The following is a 17063-nucleotide window of genomic DNA, read 5'->3' as shown; positions in this document are numbered from 1 at the left end:
TTTCACGGTTTCCCCTTACAGTTTTAATTCTGTCAATCATTTTTTTCCATAATGCTAACTACATAAAGAAAAACTACGTGTTCCTTCGCCAACTACCAGAGACAGCGAGAAAATTTAGAGAGAGAATTCACCATCTATTTGTCTATAACTGTACAAACCTTTCAAAAGTTGCAGGTCTTGTAATGGTGAATAGGATGTTCAGTCACATTTAAAGCAAGCTTGCACATATAGTCGTATTACAAAAATGCATATACTCTTCGAAGGCCCGTTTCTATTTGCTTCGTTAAACGAAATTGTTAGCGAAAGAGAAATGTTTTTAAACAGTAGATTGCTTTTCCCTTCCACACTGCATGGTGAGTTGTTCCAGGCAAACGAAAGAAAACGCCTCGAGGAGGTATACCACCCAAGAATATGATGACCAGTCCTAAAAATTCCCTGTAATCTTCCTGTGGTGTCCTGTTTCTACAAGTTTGATACCAAAATTTAACACTTCATTTTTTCCATGATACTTCACGAGACGAGAGCCCCCCTTCGTGAACAACACTAGCAAAAATCACTAAGTTGACGTCGTTGTTGATAATGGTATGTATACGTTTCGAATATAAATAACCCTCACAACTATACTGATGTAATCGCAGTTCTCATTCTTGATATCTGAGCATTTTAGATTAAGAAATAAACGCTTATTGTTGTGCGTTCTGAGAGATCCCTTGTTCTGAGAGATCATATGTTTAACCCTGTAGTTGTAAGAAGTTCTAAAAACAAAGATAGTTAAACAAAAATTTACTGTTTCTGGGTGTAACTGGGTAACATCTACTGTTGTCTGGGTTTAACAAACGGTTCTGCGAACTGAAAATATTTTAACCACCGGTTCTAGCGAACCGGCCGAATAGCACTACTGAACCGTGGAGAATTCCCTCTAATAGTTAGAGTGCTCACTTTCGGCACGGGAGACCCGGGATGGATTCCTGGTGGGAGCTTATATGGTCCAGACTCCACGTTAAGATATAGGTCCACGTCTTAAATTGCCTCGCTGTGAATAGAATAGTAAACTCCAAATCAATCCACCACCCAACCAATCGACGTAGGAATCGGGAGCGCCTTTCCGTCACAATTAGAGTAACATGAACGGCTTGTTACACATCATAAGCCGAATTAATTATAATAGGTAATCTGGCACTTGTAAACTACTATGCATGAATTATTTGTTTTCCTCGAAAACAAATTCAAGTACTGTTTTCCTTCTCTGTCTAAAAGTACTAAGCTTAGCATCGAAAAGAACATTGCTTTTCAGCACATACTGGATTTGTTTGGGAAAGATGCCTACAGACCTCGCATGAAAGCAGCAAGTCTCTCGCGGAAGTTAACTCACGTGAATAGAGTTGGGAATATTTTCTCCTCTTGCCCGCCTGACTTACTTCTTTCGTGACTGTATGTTGTAATCCCTTCCCCTCTTTTGCACAATGTGTGAAATTTAACTTGTATACTGTAGTGAGTTACAGAAATGAGAATGCTATTTTTTAATAAATAACATCAAATAAGATTGACGATTATCACAATATATTCAAGATAACAAATATTCATTTAACAGTCGTCGTACGTAGTTGTCTGCACTGAAATTACCATAATGTGCTTTCTTCTTCACTAATATGAGCTCCAAGCTTCGTGGCTAAGTGGTTAGCGTACGCGCCGTTGGCGTGAGAGACCGCGGTGAGAGCTTATGTGGTTCGGATTTCACTATTAATCAGTAAGACCCGTCTCATATACCCTCGCTGCTCAAAGGACGTTAAACTCAAAATTACATCAACTAATATGAGCTCCTTGGCAATGTTAATGGGTTATTTCATAACTTCTTCGAGAAGATCTTTGTAGGAATGAAGATTCATCAAGTAGTTAATCTATGTTGGGTCATGGTACTCCGAAGATAGGATTTCATTCTTCATAAAGCCGAAAATAATCTTTCTGGTGTCACTGAAGTCATATGTATAGCAAGATAAAGCATTGTTAGCTTATTAACTTCCGAAAACAAATAATGAGTTATCATTTTTGGTTGAGATTTCAATGAGACAACCTGATCTTGAACACCTTCAATGACTTTCAAAGAATCATTTTTGCTTCGGTGAAGCGAGGAAAGTGCTAATAACAGTATGTCAGAAGAAACTGAAGAACATGAAACATTGGAACGACACATTCTTTAGGGACAATACACAAAAATAAACGAATATGGAAAAACGTATTCGTTAATTTTCTGCGGAAAACGGTTTCAGGGGGCAAAACCCCTACCCAAAATTTTGAGTGTTGTGGTCCGAAAGACCAGAGAAAGTGAACCGAAGTGAATTAAATTGTGCACAGATATTGTAGACATAAAATGAGGTAATACGGTTGGATTTTGATATTTGCAATTGTAACAATGGAAATGGCACTTTTTAATTGGCTTTTGAGATGCAGACTGTGAGTTTTTAAAGTAGCTAACTACTGAAAAATTTGGTTTATTACAAATATAACTTCTTTAGTCAGTAGAGAGGATGGCGTTGATCACGGATCAAAGTTAATGACGATGTATTTTAGTGGGTCTGAGTTGGTCACCATGGTTCAGAGTTGTTTATAGTTGGTGTTGGGTCAGAGTAGATTATGTTGGGTGAATGGGCTACGTTGGGTTGTGAGTCATTGTGGGTGACGGTGGTTCGTGGGTCACGACGTGTGGTGGGCCAGTATGTTGTGGATCAAGATTTCATTGACCACGCCATCTCTGATTAACTTTGTACTAAAGAGGAGTGGCTCCGAAGGTGCTCGTCGGCGATTTTCTCAAATTTTGCACATAGAGAGTACCCCACGAGAAAGAAAGAAATCTCGAAACGGTTCACAGTACCATCTCACAGAACTCAACATAGAGGGATTTGTTTGATTGGCTAAATGCAGACCTCAACAATTTATTCTTCTACAAGCGAGGTTTTCTTCAACCTTTCCGTGGCGAAGTCAGAAAAATATGCGGCTAGTAAACTTAAGGTTGAAGGTTCGCGCCCAACTTGGGGTACTTGCTTTATTTTCTAGTGTTCTTACTAGGGATGGTCACAAAGTTCCGGTTCCGGCGGAACCGGTTTCGGGAGATCCGGTTTTCAGAACCGGTTCCAGTACCGAATCAGTTCAGACCCGAAAACCGGTTCCACGAGGAACCGGTTCTGGCCATCCCTATTTTTTTACACTCACCTGAATATAAACAAATCAGGCATATAGACGATTTAACATATTTTGGGGGAGTAATTTTGTGGTTCGTTGGCGTTTCGTTGAGTCTTCCGCTGGTAGTATAATTTTCAGAACAAAAGTGGAGCACCACGGATCGTAGCTGCGGTATCACCAAATGGTCCACTGACGCTTACGGCATGGGGGCTTGTGTCTGAAAACTAAGAGAATAAAGAAGCATGGTACCCATGAAGCCCGTTGGCACTCCTAAAAGTCTGAAACTATGAAACAGATGTCAAAACTGGAAAACACGTATTTTATAATTTCAAAGATACCAATTGTTGAGGTAAAAGGATTGCGCCAATGTCCCCAGGAGGGGTGCAACTCAAAATTTGCAAATGGCAAGGGGAATCAAGTAGTATATTTAAAAGCATTGCCAAAATTAAAAGAGATGGTAATAAGCTCGAGTATTTATGCTAAACTTGTGGAAAATAGCGAGCGCTTAAGATGGTAATAAATCCTTCATTGAAAACTCCGTGGCCACCTCTAGAAATGTGAAACTGATATCAGAAGAGGTAAACACTTGTCTTACCATTGCAAAAGTATAATGCACCAAGGTAAAACAAGAAGTGCCCCATTGTTCTTCGTTCTACGTTCCATGGTTGTGTCTTTAGGCTAAATGACAAGGTGATTGTGAATTATGAAATTAATGGTAGAATACAGAAATAGAAGGTACGTTGGTGCATTATACTTTTTGTTCTACGTTGGTGGATTATACTTTGCAATGACAAGACAAGTGTTTACACTTCTGATATCGGTTTCAAAGTTTCACATTTCTAGAGATGGCCACGGAATTTTCAATGAATTTATTACCATCTTGAAAACTCGCTATTTTGCTCAACTTTAGCATAAAGACTCGAGACTTAAAATATTCCTTCTTCTAGCAAAACTTTCAAATGATTTGCTAAATTCCCTTTGCAATGTTCAAATTTTAAGTTGGACCCATCCTGGGACCATCCGAGGGGCCCTTTGTCATATGTTTTACCTCGACCCGGAGTACCTTTGAAAATATTAAATACGTGTCTTCCGATTTTCATATCTGTTTCACCGTATGAGATTTTTAGGGCTGCCAACGGACCATGCCGTAAGCGTCGGTGGATCACCGATGGACAACTGACGATCTCTCGTCAAAAATTGACGGCCCCGCAGCGACGATCTGCGATTGCTCTACTTCCGTTTTGAAAATTATAACACCAGCGGCAGAGACACGACGGAACGCCAACGAACTACAAATCTACATTACCAAAATACGTTAAATCTCCTATATGCATGCTATGTTTATATTTAGGTGAATCAGAAAAAAACAACACAAAAACAAATACCCCGGGATGGGCGCGAACAATCAACGTTACGATTACTAGCCACGTGTAATTCTGACTTCCTCAGGGAAACAATGATAAAAGGCTTGCTTGCGGTAGGATAAATCATTGCGGTCTTATTAGCCAAACAGACAAACCCCTATATCTCGAGTTCTAGGAGGTGGTACCGTGAACTCTTTCAGATGTACTGCTTTCTGGTGGAGTAAAATTTATGTGCAAAATTTGAGCATAATTCGGTGCCTCTCCTCTTGGGTACAATTTTAACTAGATATGGTGTGGGTCAATGAAAATTTGATCCACGACTCACAATGATCCACCATCATCCATCCCCCAAATGACCCATTGACCCACTCTGACTCACCACCAACGATGAACCAATATGAACCATTGTGACCAACTCCGACCCACCAAAACCCATCGTCATTAACTCTGAACCATGATCCATGTCCTCCTCTTTTTGACTAAAGAGGTTACACTTGTAATGAAACAAGACTGTGAAATTATCACTTATCGGAGTTTGAATTTCTACCGTCAATCGCTCAAGCACTGTTCTGTTACAACACCGGTGGACCTGACGTTTACGACATACATTGGTAAAATGTTTCTCATCTTCCGAATTAAGATGAATTTAAATTTATCATATATAATTATTTCTTTGTTGGCTTACAGATACATTTCGGCAGAAAAAAGGATGAAATTTGAAAGTCTCAAATCAAGATCAAGTAGATCAACATAAAAAATAAAACTAGTTTTCCACATAATTAAGCATGAAGTAATAATTTAAAAATGCCCTTGTAATTAAACTTGGAATGCAAATTTTATGGCCATTTTTCTCATAACTTTATGGCTTGATTGCCTTATGCTCTGAAAGCTCCATATATTAAAAACCAGCTTCAGCAATTATTGTAATAGAAAGCAGTGGGTATAAAATGCGAAAAACTGTAGTTTTCATTTCTCATTTTGTTTCTCTACTAATATCAATCGTTTCCGATTATTTTTACAAACCAACCCACTACCAATTTTCCATATATAGAAAATGCCCCCCCCCCCGCTCATAAAAGAAAATTTTAAAAATGCCAGGAAACGTTCTGTTTTTTTTAAATAAAGAGTTATATACTGAATTTCAGCTAACATGAACGGTTTGTGAAATACTCAATTTTTTGCAAAAATTCTTACCCCTATTCCTACCCTAAGAATATGTATTATAATGAAAGCGATACGCGTATGATAACTTCCCAGTTGGGATTGGGGCCTGATTACATACCAAACGTCATTTCATTTGACTCTGCAATTTGACCGTGATGATCACGCATAGTTGATTTCAATTTTTTATATAATAATCCATATATTACAGGTGATTCAAAAATATGTTTTTATAGTAGTTAGCTCCTCTAAAAGCTAACAGGCTGCATGTCATAATCGACCTCCTATTGCTATTGCCACTCTTAGAATTGCAAATATAAAAATCCAAGAGTACCTGAACTTTCTTCATTGGAAACAAGAAAAATGGAGATCTTGAAAATAAAACGTAGACAAGCTCACCAGTGTTCATAAGATGCTGTCTACAATCCACTGAACAGAATGGGTCGGTGGGTCAGTGTGAGTCACAGTGAGTGGTGTTTCGCAGTAGGTCACGTCCTTTTGACCCACGATCCACTGACCCACTCACAAATCTTGATCCATTTCACCCACTTACCAACCGACCCATTGACCCAGTCCATCTTTGATTTTAACATGTCTTATTTCATTTAAAATATGAAACATACATCCACACAATTTTTTCATCGATTGCGAAGGTTGGCTTAATAGTTGAAATGGTCATTTCTTCTCACGGTGAGAAATTGATATGATTAAAAAGCACATCTTAAAGTGGGTACAAACTACCCTCCAAAGTTATTAGAATCGCTTTCTCAACCCCGAAAACTATGAATTCCACAAATATGTCAGTATTTTTTTAGATTTTATTTTTAGCTCTCCCAGGCCATCATCCTGTAAAGATGGGAAGGAATTTGGTTGTAAACTCCATTGTGAGCACCACTATCCACGTCAACGACAGAGAAAATTATGGATAAAACACTAAGATCAGTGGTTTTACATTAATTTTACATGTAACACCTCCCACTTCCAAAATTCTATACTACTACAATATTTTCTTCTTAGATTAAAAGTAATATGTCCCAAGGTTTGGTAAAGATTGTCCCAGACATTCCGCAGTTAGGCTGGAATATTCATTTATACAGAAACATTAAACTACTTAGAGCTGTGCGAGCAATGCATTCTATGCTGCCAGTGTAAATTCAAAATCCAGCTGACATGTTCGTTCAGAAGTGTTGCTATTGATCTCTGTTATAACAAAACTATGAACTCTACACTAATATTGGTCGTTTTGAATCATTGGATATGTTACTCCCTTCGATATGTTACTCCTTCTTTATTAGATGTGCTAGGGAACCTTACACCTACAGGAAGATAAACTTAAAGGTCATCAGAAATTCTCCCAATGAACTTGGGGATCCCGAAAGATATGGATTCGACACTAACATTGGTCATTTTCAATTACTTCTACATGTCATTTTTCACACACTCCTTCAGGGTGCTAATGGGAGCATAACTTACATGACATCTGGATTGAAACTTTTTATCTAAGCGACCCCCAAAATTATGGATTCGACAGTAATGTCGATCTTTTTTATAATTTTGATGTCAGCCCCTTTCATCCCTCCGAGGAGAGCAAACGGATGCTGAAACCGCTAGGACTACATTTGGTCTTAAATGGCATTAAAATTTCTACCAATTAATTTAGCTAGCAGCGCTGCATTTAGAAGCTCTTCGACCCTACGCACTTTTGCTCTCGCCCAATTACTACATATTTCTCCGACCCTTGATCCAGAACTTGAAAATAAAACAATTAGTGCTTAATTAGTGAATTTATTACAGTTAAACACCACTCACTAGATGTTACAGCTACAACTACGTAACAAAAAATAACAAATGGGAAATATGTTCTGAATTATTTATAGATTTCTTACGCTTTCATTAAACATATTAGAATAGTAAAATAGGATTGTTTATGAAAGCATATTTCCTCTTGATTTTTTAACTTTTTCATATGAAAAAGTGAAAACATTTAATTTTTAAACATTTCGCTCTTCAAAGGTGTTGCTCTCTAGGCACGAGCCTAGTTGGACTAATGGGAAATACGGCACAGTTAGAGGCGCTGAAAAATTAGGATTCGAATGTAATATCGATTGATTCCGATATTTTTATGTCGCTACGTAACCACTCTGGGTGCTAATGGGAGCTTAATTGGACTTGGATTGAAAGTAGAACTATTTACCTAAGCGAACTATGGATTCGATACTGATATCGATTCTTTTTTAACATTTTTGATATGTATGCCGACAGTACTCTTTTTCATATTGTAAGAAGTATGGTTAAAATTGCTCTAGACATATCAGAATTCTGTTGACGCACACACACATACATCCACTTAGATATATATATATATATATATATATATATATATATATATATATATATACCGAGTGAGCGAGAGAGAGAAAGAGAGAGAGAGGGGGACCCAGGGCATCACCACTTCAACATTGCAAAAGCATATATCAGGTATTGAATTGAACATCTGTGTAAAGACTTTCTGCTGTGGCATGCTTCATAAGGACAATTCCAGTTTGCTCACGTGACCTTTGGCACTCATGAATTTCTTGCGAACGTTCCGGCTTTGGATTCTCTGTTTTTACCATCTTTTTATGCTTCGGATAATTTTTCAAGAACATCAATGTCGTGTTGTAGTATAAATGTTGAGAAGTAATCTATATATGACAAATAGCTGCAAATAAATACACTATATAACCTATTTCTTGCTATGGTAATATTTTCTTAATTTGTATTTTTCATTCTTATATATAATACCGACGTACTGTGAACACTTATATCAGATGTTATATTTTTAACATAATAATTACTATGTTCTGCAATGATTATGTTATATATATATATATATATATATATATATATATATATATATATATATATATATATATATATATATATTCAACCTCACGGCATTGTCAAGGCTCTATATTTGTATTTTACATTTAAAGTTGCAACCGGGTGTTTCTGAGTGCCGTATTCGGTAGCCCGATCATCACCCCTGTTCTTCGCGCGCAGAGTCATTCGAAGAACTGAAAACGTACTCTGTACACAAACAGATTATGGTTGTGAACTCGGAAAGCCTGGTACTTCTGCTTGTCAAGGTCAAAAAGTGGGAGAAAAATTGATGTGTAGAATGTAAAGAGGGATCAACAGTGATGGATACTTGTAAGAAACATATTCATTTGTAGTTCGTGCACATTCCGCCTGTAGCGCTACTGTGGCACAACATATATGGTAACTGTATAACTCTTGTACACCGCTTGTAGGTCTATTAGCGTAAGTGACGACCGAAACTATGTTGTCAGCTCTGACTGCGATAAGGCACTACTGTGCTGGTTTTGCTTTTCTTTTTTGTCCTTTGTCATTTGTGAGACGCCAAGCATGTTGTTTTTGCTTGTTGCACGCGCTGAACGAGTTCCTGCGGAGCGAAGTATTTAAGAAGTTAACTACATATTCTTGTTTGGCGATAAAATATGATAAGTACTTTGAATTATAATACGGTTTTAAATTCGTTAACTGTTGAAAAAAATACGAAAATAAAGCTGTACTTGTAAATGTATATTAGTCGAGGACGTAGCTACTGACAGTGTTGCAGGCACGTAGCCAGGATTTCGTGAAGGGGGGGCGGTCCGTGACATGAATTACTGTGGTCATCATAAGAGGGGCTCGATCACTCTAAACTATTTTACTGGAACATATATTGGTTCGTTTAGCCAATATTTCGTAACGGTGAGGGGAAGTGTGAAGTGACATGAAATTCTGAAGACCCAGTACCTCGATCAATCTAACTATTTTACTATCAACATATATTGGTTTGTTAGGACAATAAAATGAGGATATGTTGGCAAGTATTTTAATAACAAACTATGAAGAAATTTCGAGCAAAATAATAGAAAAAGTATTGAAAAAGATTTTGCAATATTTACGTTCTTCTCCTGTTTATTCAAATATAAGAATTTTCCTTTCGTTATGACCTCAATTATTATAAAAAGTACATACTGAATACTGTCTAGCAAACTATCTTCTAATATAAATAAAATAAAGAGTTTGTTTGTGTGTTTGTCTCTGTCTGTCTGTGTGCGGCCTGGGGACCAGACGAGTAGACCGAGAGTTAACAAATTTTGGTCAGGGCCCAGGCCCCAGGTCAAGACGCAGCGATTTTTTCAAATTTCCAAGCAGTAGGGTCTCAGGGGTCTTTTACCGGAACCGGCTTGGGAACCAGACAAATTGACCGAGCGTTACCAAATTTTAGTCACGAATACCTTGGTCAAGGCTCCAGACCAGAGTAAACGTTTTTGTCGAAATTCGAACCAGGGGGTCTCAGGGGAGCGTTTACCGGGACATGTAAAAGTAGTAGAAAATGACCGATATTTTACTATTTATTTATTTAACAATCACCAGATACAGCTCAGAGGCCATTTTGCATTGAATATCCAACAACATTAACAATGGAAAGGATTTGGGGAGGTATCGCCCAGGGCCAGTTTAGTAGGTGCCATCCCGGCATTTGCCTGGTAGGACTGAGGGAAACCCTGGTAAACTTCAGTGAGGATGGTAGGCAGCGGGATTCGAAGCCACGACCTCCCGAATGCGAAGCCAACGCTCTACCACTTGAGCTATTAATGTCGAATTCTTATTTTCGCGGTCACTGAAATCAATGGTGAAACTCCAGTCGCATTAACTTCCAAATTCACGCTATTCGGCTCCGTGCCGGGGGTCACCGGAAGGGGGTGAGATACCAAGACATAAAAAAGTAATCCAAAATGACCGATATTATTGTCAAATCCATAGTTTTCGCGGTCGCTGAAATCAATGGTGACACTTCCATTAGCGATGACTTGCAAGTATGCGGGCCAGGAGTCAGCGGGGGTGGATACCGAGGCATGTAAAACATATCCCAAAATACCCGTTATTAGTATCAAATCCATAGTTTTCGCGGTCGCTGAGATCAATGGTGATACTCCCACAGGCGTTGACTTCCAAATACAGCCCCTGTGCGAAGCATGTGTATATTCAACTAGTTTTACAATATATGCGTTCCTTTCTCTCTTGAATCAAATGCTAACAGAACTTTCTTTCAACAGAACTTTTTGTTTTTATTATTCCTCAACTACTGTCGGTTCCAAATGACAGGTTAAAGGAGCAACAAAAAATTCTCCTTGAAATGACATATTTGATACTGCAAGGATGTGATGACGAAAAGTTATGATTAAAAATGTCCACGCTGTTACACAACGGCACTTACGTTTTCGGAAGCTTGAAATCTCCCTGACTAGTAGCAGGAATTCTGAGAATTCCGTAACTTTTCTTGATTTTTCAAATTCTCTGACTCTTCCAGAATACCTCGCTTACCTCGCCACCATATTGCAAGTAATACAAATCTCCTCATAAGAAAGAGTAAGCAAAAGCTTATTGTAGTTTCCTTTTTAATTTTTAACGCTGATCCTTCTTTTTGTCATTTCATTTTGTTTTTTTCCTTCCTTATTTTTTTGTTCATTTCTGGTCTCGAAGGGGAGTCCGGACCCCACTGGCTACGTGCCTGAGTGTTGATTACAGATTTTCTCGTGGAAGAATTTAATTACACGATAGGTGAAAAGCAGTACGGCAAAAATACATGTAATTCATATTGAGCACGATAGGAGACAATGTTCATTTCAGATTTTCCAGTGCGTGGGGATTGAATAAACGATGGGTAAATACAGTACTGTGAAGATTCTGGTAACTCAGATTGAGCACGCTCGGGAAATGCCCTAGAGGGAATTTCGATGCTCTAGGCCCAAGAGCCACCTCTGTAATCATCACTGACTGCCATTTCAATAATATGTTTTATGTTCTTATGTCCGTGTTCCCATCCTTTCCCTCCCCCTCCAACTGGATACTTGATACTTTTTCTATTCCAAAGTTTTGTGCTAGTTTTCTGCCGAAACCTTGAGTTTTGAACTCTCATCGGTTTCGAGTTAGTTAATTATTTCAGTTTAGAATTCCATTTCTGCATCGAGATTATATGAGACGTAGACTCAAAGATTATGATGAAACTCAAACACAGTAATCGTCCAAATTTTGTAAGAGACTACCACTGGGAATCGAACGTGTGACTACGTGCACGAAAGGCGCGCGTGCTAGCTACTAGAACACCGGAAATGGCGTCACCATTTTTTAGTCTCTTCAAAATTAAGTTGTATTGACATCTTGCAAGTTGTATGTACTTGCATTATACGAAACAAACATAAATTAAAATTATAAGAAAATCTTTATAAACGTTTAAGAATATGTCGAAAAGGCCAGAAATTTCTCAATCTCTTTCCCTCCCATGTCGTGGTGCTATTTAAAAGTATACTTTAAAAATAATAATAATAAAAAACTCTACAGTTGCACCTACATTATTGGATGGCAAATAGTCTAGTTTTTCTTAATGCATAAGTTTACATTAATTAAATTCAAAATTGCATTCTAACTTCTTTTTAAATTGTATGAAAAGTACCACTATTCGTCTTAGCACTAATGAGAACTATGGATTCGCCTTTAATATCCGTCATTTTCGATTACTTTTAAAATGTCACTCTTCCCGATTCTTCATAGATGAACTTGAACGGCATGGAAACAGTCATTATCCATATCAGGGTCTCACCCGAAAACTATGGATTCAACACGAATATCGATCATTACAATTATTTTAAAATGTCAGCTCTCCCATCCCCACTTCTTGGGATGCTAGGGGTTCCTTACCCTCCCGCGTATTTCTTTCCAGATTGTAAGACATATCAAGTTTAGTTGGAATTAAATCAAGTGTTACATAAATATGTAGGAAAAAATGTTTTAAAATTAATGGGGGTGACTCTTGAACTGGAAGTGGCAGAAATCAACGATTTCTGGTTTAAGATTGATCACTGTAGAGCAAAAGACGTTAGTAGAAAACTAGAAGCTGTTTCTGAAAATCGATTAAGCGTCCTAAGAATACATATTATCTCTGTTCTTAACCTACAAGTAAAACAGGAAGTGGTAGCGATTAACTATTTCCTTTTTTTAACGTTGATTGCTATGGAAGAAAAACTGTAATAGATAACAAAACACTGTTTTCCATAATCGATTAACCATCCGTTCTCATCTCCATCCTTAACCCTATACTAAAACCGGAGGTGGTAGACATCAACGCTTTCCGGTTTTAACGTTGATCACTGCAGAGCAGAAACCGTAACCCAGTTTTCTACAATCGACTAAGAATATACTTCATCTCCATCTTTTACCCTCTACTAAAACTGGAACTGGTAGATATCAACCTCTATACGGAAGTAGGTAGGAAGACGCAGTTTTCTGCAATCAATTAAGCACCCCAAGAATATAATTATGTCACCAATCCAATCCCTCTACTAACAACGGGAGTGGTATAAATCTACTATCACTTCCTATTTCATTATTAATTAAGAAAATATTGTGTGAGCCTCCTTAGTGTCTTCATCAGAGTTTATTCAATACGAGCCTTGGTCTTGCTGAAGGCTTTGCCCTCAGACTTGTAAATTTGTTCGGTTTAACGCTTTGCATCTCAAACCTGCAATCATCAGTGTTTGCTAGGCTTACGGCCTCTCACCTCACATACCTGCAAGTATACTGAATTTCAGTTGAAATACCTGGGGGCTTTGCTCCCAGGCCACCGTATTTGTTCGGCATATGGCCTTGCACCGGGCACGGCGCCAGGAACGCTTGATGGGGTGGGCGGAAAGAGGTGGATCTAGTTGCTGGGTGGGCGGACAACGAAAATGAGAACTGAGCAATGTAGACATTTTTTGACAATAATTAAATTTCAATTTTTAAACTCTTTAGTTAGCTAAGGCTCAGACAAGGATGAAGACAAATAGGGGAGAAACAAGGATGTGGAAAACAGCTGTGTTGGCCTTATAGAAGGTGCCATTCCAGCATTCACCTGGTAAGACTGAAGAAATGCAGGACTTAGGATGGGCTGTGGGCGTTCGTGGCAATATGCTCAACCTACCGAACTCCGCGTGGCACACACACTACCTCTACTTTCAGCTTTTTAAATAATAATAACGGTGTGTTCTGTGTAGTCGAAGAAGTTCAAGACTGCTTTAACTCATCTCCCTCCAAGAATGCACATGAATGCATAGAAATAAAAGAAGGTTCAAACAACGCAGACTAACAGATAATACTCTACTTTTCGTTAATAACATAAAATACACAATAAGTAGGTAAAGTAAAACAAGGATAAAATAGGCTGCTGCAAACATTTTTATCTTTGAAGTATTTATTACAAATAATATGTTTAATTATATGATACTAATTATGTTACTGAATGTAGCAACAATCAATTGTCACGTTAAGTAATCAGAATGCTAATAAAATGACAAGTGTCATATATTTGTGGTATTTATTAAAACCGTCACCATAAATGCAAACGATATAGATACAAACAATATTTACAAAATCATGATGTGAAATATAGGTAGTACAATGGCAGGGGTCTTTCAAGGAGAAATCCCTGATACTCTCGTGTGTTTATAAAGTCACGTAGTCCTCCTTTCACGACATTTATGTCATGCAAAAGTTCATCAGCGCAAAGCTTATACTCACAAACGCAGGCCTTCCATCACCGCTGTCAGTCCTGGGTGATTCCTCTGGACGCAGAATAATTGTACCATACCACACTCTTAGCCGGTGTAGGTCGAATGATGGTAATTTTTAAAAATGCCTGGTTTTATAGTGTCAAAAAAAACTGTTTTTAGCAAGGCACTGTTTATGCTGGAAAATATGTTTTTTTCAATTTAAAATAGACACCTTGAAAGATTTTAACTTATATGTTTTGACACCATCACCTTGAATAAGCTTGATATTATCACTTTGAAGGTTTTTATATTTTGAAGCCACTGAAAAATCCGTTTGCGTAGGACGTGTTTTTCGTGGTTGTATCGTATTGTTAATCTTGATCTTAAATAGAATTTTCACAAGGAGAAATCACGATGTATATGAGTGTTTAATAATTTTAAACTTTTCATCGTTTAATGATTTTGGGAATATAATAATCCCCCTTTTAATAAAGTACAATGGTCAACTGTTCATGAGAACCAGTGACATGGAATCCCTTAAAATTTTTCATCGTTTAAGACCTTTATAACCATGAGGCTGGTGCACAAAAGAAAGAAAAAAAACACTAGAGGAAGGAGGCACTAGTAAACACACACACGAGAAAAAAATCACTAAAACTGCTGGATCCTTGTAGATGTCGAGCGTGATCCCAATAGTGTATCCGGGAAGGCTGGAACTCGGGAAATCCTGATCGTGGTGGTGCAGCACGTCGAGAGTCAAGGGCTATCTCCTGGAAGTCTGCTATCTGGAAGGCGTGATCCTTGAGCCAAAATGGACAGCATCTTGTGGTCTGGAAGTCGAGAGGTCCATCATCCAGAAAAAAACTGCGACTGGTAGGCATCATCCATGGAAACGGGTAGCAAGATGATGGGTAACCCAGGTGCGTTTGTGAAAATAGGCCGGATGCGGAAAAGAAATTACATGACAGGAGACACTGAATTACTTGTTAAAGACCATTGTGAAAACGTTTTTTTTTAAAAAAAAGGACTAAAAGAAAGAAGAAAAGGGAGAAGAGAAAATTAGGAAGAAGAGTAATGCTATTGCAAAAGGAACGTACAAGGAACAAAAGGGATAACGTAAAAATATGTATAATGGCGTACTGAAAAGAAGAAGGCACCTGATCAATCTTTAGGGAGATGCGGATATTCCGGGGTGTGTGAAAAGGCGAGACCCTTATGTTTTTAATATTATTATTATTATTATTATTATTATTATTATTATTATTATTATGATCATGTTTACTACTACTGTATGTGGTGTGGACGGAAGTATGGTCGTGGATAGCGAAAGATTCCGTTACAGTAGAAGAAGTATAGAAAGGAAGAGTGAATTTGCCATTAAGTAGGACAGAGAGAAAATATATATATATATATATATATATATATATATATATATATATTAGTAAGACGTAGTTTATTCCTGGCCAAGGTACCGTAAGTTGACCTGGAAGACTAATGATTCGGGAGAAACTGCGTGAGGTTTGCCAGTCGGAGCAAAAGGAGCTTGTATACGGGTGGTGAGAAAAAAAATGGAGACGCGAGTAGCAATGGCAATTAATGTGTACCGTCCGCGAATGTGTGGTGGTGGTTTGTGTTTTATTATCATCATAATGAGAGGATTTGTTAAGATATGTAGAACGAGGAATGAAAATGGCGGAGGACAGAGTACGAGGTAAGTACCGAAAAATTGTGTATGGATGAGAGAAAGCATTTCGTCCTAGCGACCTTAGTGATATCATGTGGGGTCGGACCAGCCGTTCCCAAAAAAGGACGCAAGAAGGAAATGAGATGGAGAGTCTTTCCTTGCGCGCCTAGGAAAGAAAAATGACGTGAATAATGAATGATGCCGGTATATTGCTTATGGGGAGAAGGAAAAGCGTAGAGTTTGTTATGAGCGTAACTAGGAGTCGTTGCACGGGAGAAATAGTGCATGTACAGTGGGTTGCCTAAAAACAGGAGACGAAGCATATGCAATAATAATGAACTACCGGAAGAAAAAAAAGCCGCACGGGAGAAATATTGCCTGTAATGTGTGTTGCCTACCTGTATCTGTAATTATGGCATAACGAGAGACAAAGTCGGAAGTTTTGCCAGTGTGGTACTACAGAAATGATCATTTTTCACTAGGAACGTTAAATTAGATAATCAAAACATAACGTGAAATGTAATTGGTAGTTGGGTTTTGAAGTAATGTGTGGTCGGATCCTATTTAGAGGTACTGAGGAAGCGCTTGTACTTATACTCAAATTCGGGGTCTGGGTTTGTAGGTGGGATGTACAGTTTCAAACGGGTCTTAGCAATGACCGTTGGCTTCCCATCAATATCTAGAAGATACTCATCAGCCGAGACATTCGAAATCACTTTGTAGGGTCCCTTATAAAGACGGGATAATGGCTTACAAGTGTTAGGTTTTGTTGAGGTATCTAAGACCATAACTAAACTGTCAGGGAAGAACTGTGTTGGATTTTTTACCTTCTCAATGCGCTTCTTCAGATCAGTGAAAACTTGGTGTTTTCGAAATTCAACGAGGTCCCTCATTTCTTTGAGTGCAAGTAGGCGATCATTAGTATTCAAAGTTTCTTGTTGAACATGTAGCAAATTGTGTAATGGTAAAGTGGGATGAACGCCATAGAGGAGAAAATGAGGAGATAGACCAATGGAAGTTAAGGGTGATTTGTTCAGAGCCGCTGTGGCATGCGCAAGGAATCGAGGCCAAAATTTCTGGTTGTATTGGCACAGA

The sequence above is a fragment of the Thermobia domestica genome, chromosome 9 (assembly GCF_964235325.1).
Source record: "Thermobia domestica chromosome 9, izTheDome1.hap1.1, whole genome shotgun sequence".
NCBI lineage: Eukaryota > Metazoa > Arthropoda > Insecta > Zygentoma > Lepismatidae > Thermobia > Thermobia domestica.
This window is presented reverse-complemented; position numbering follows the sequence as displayed.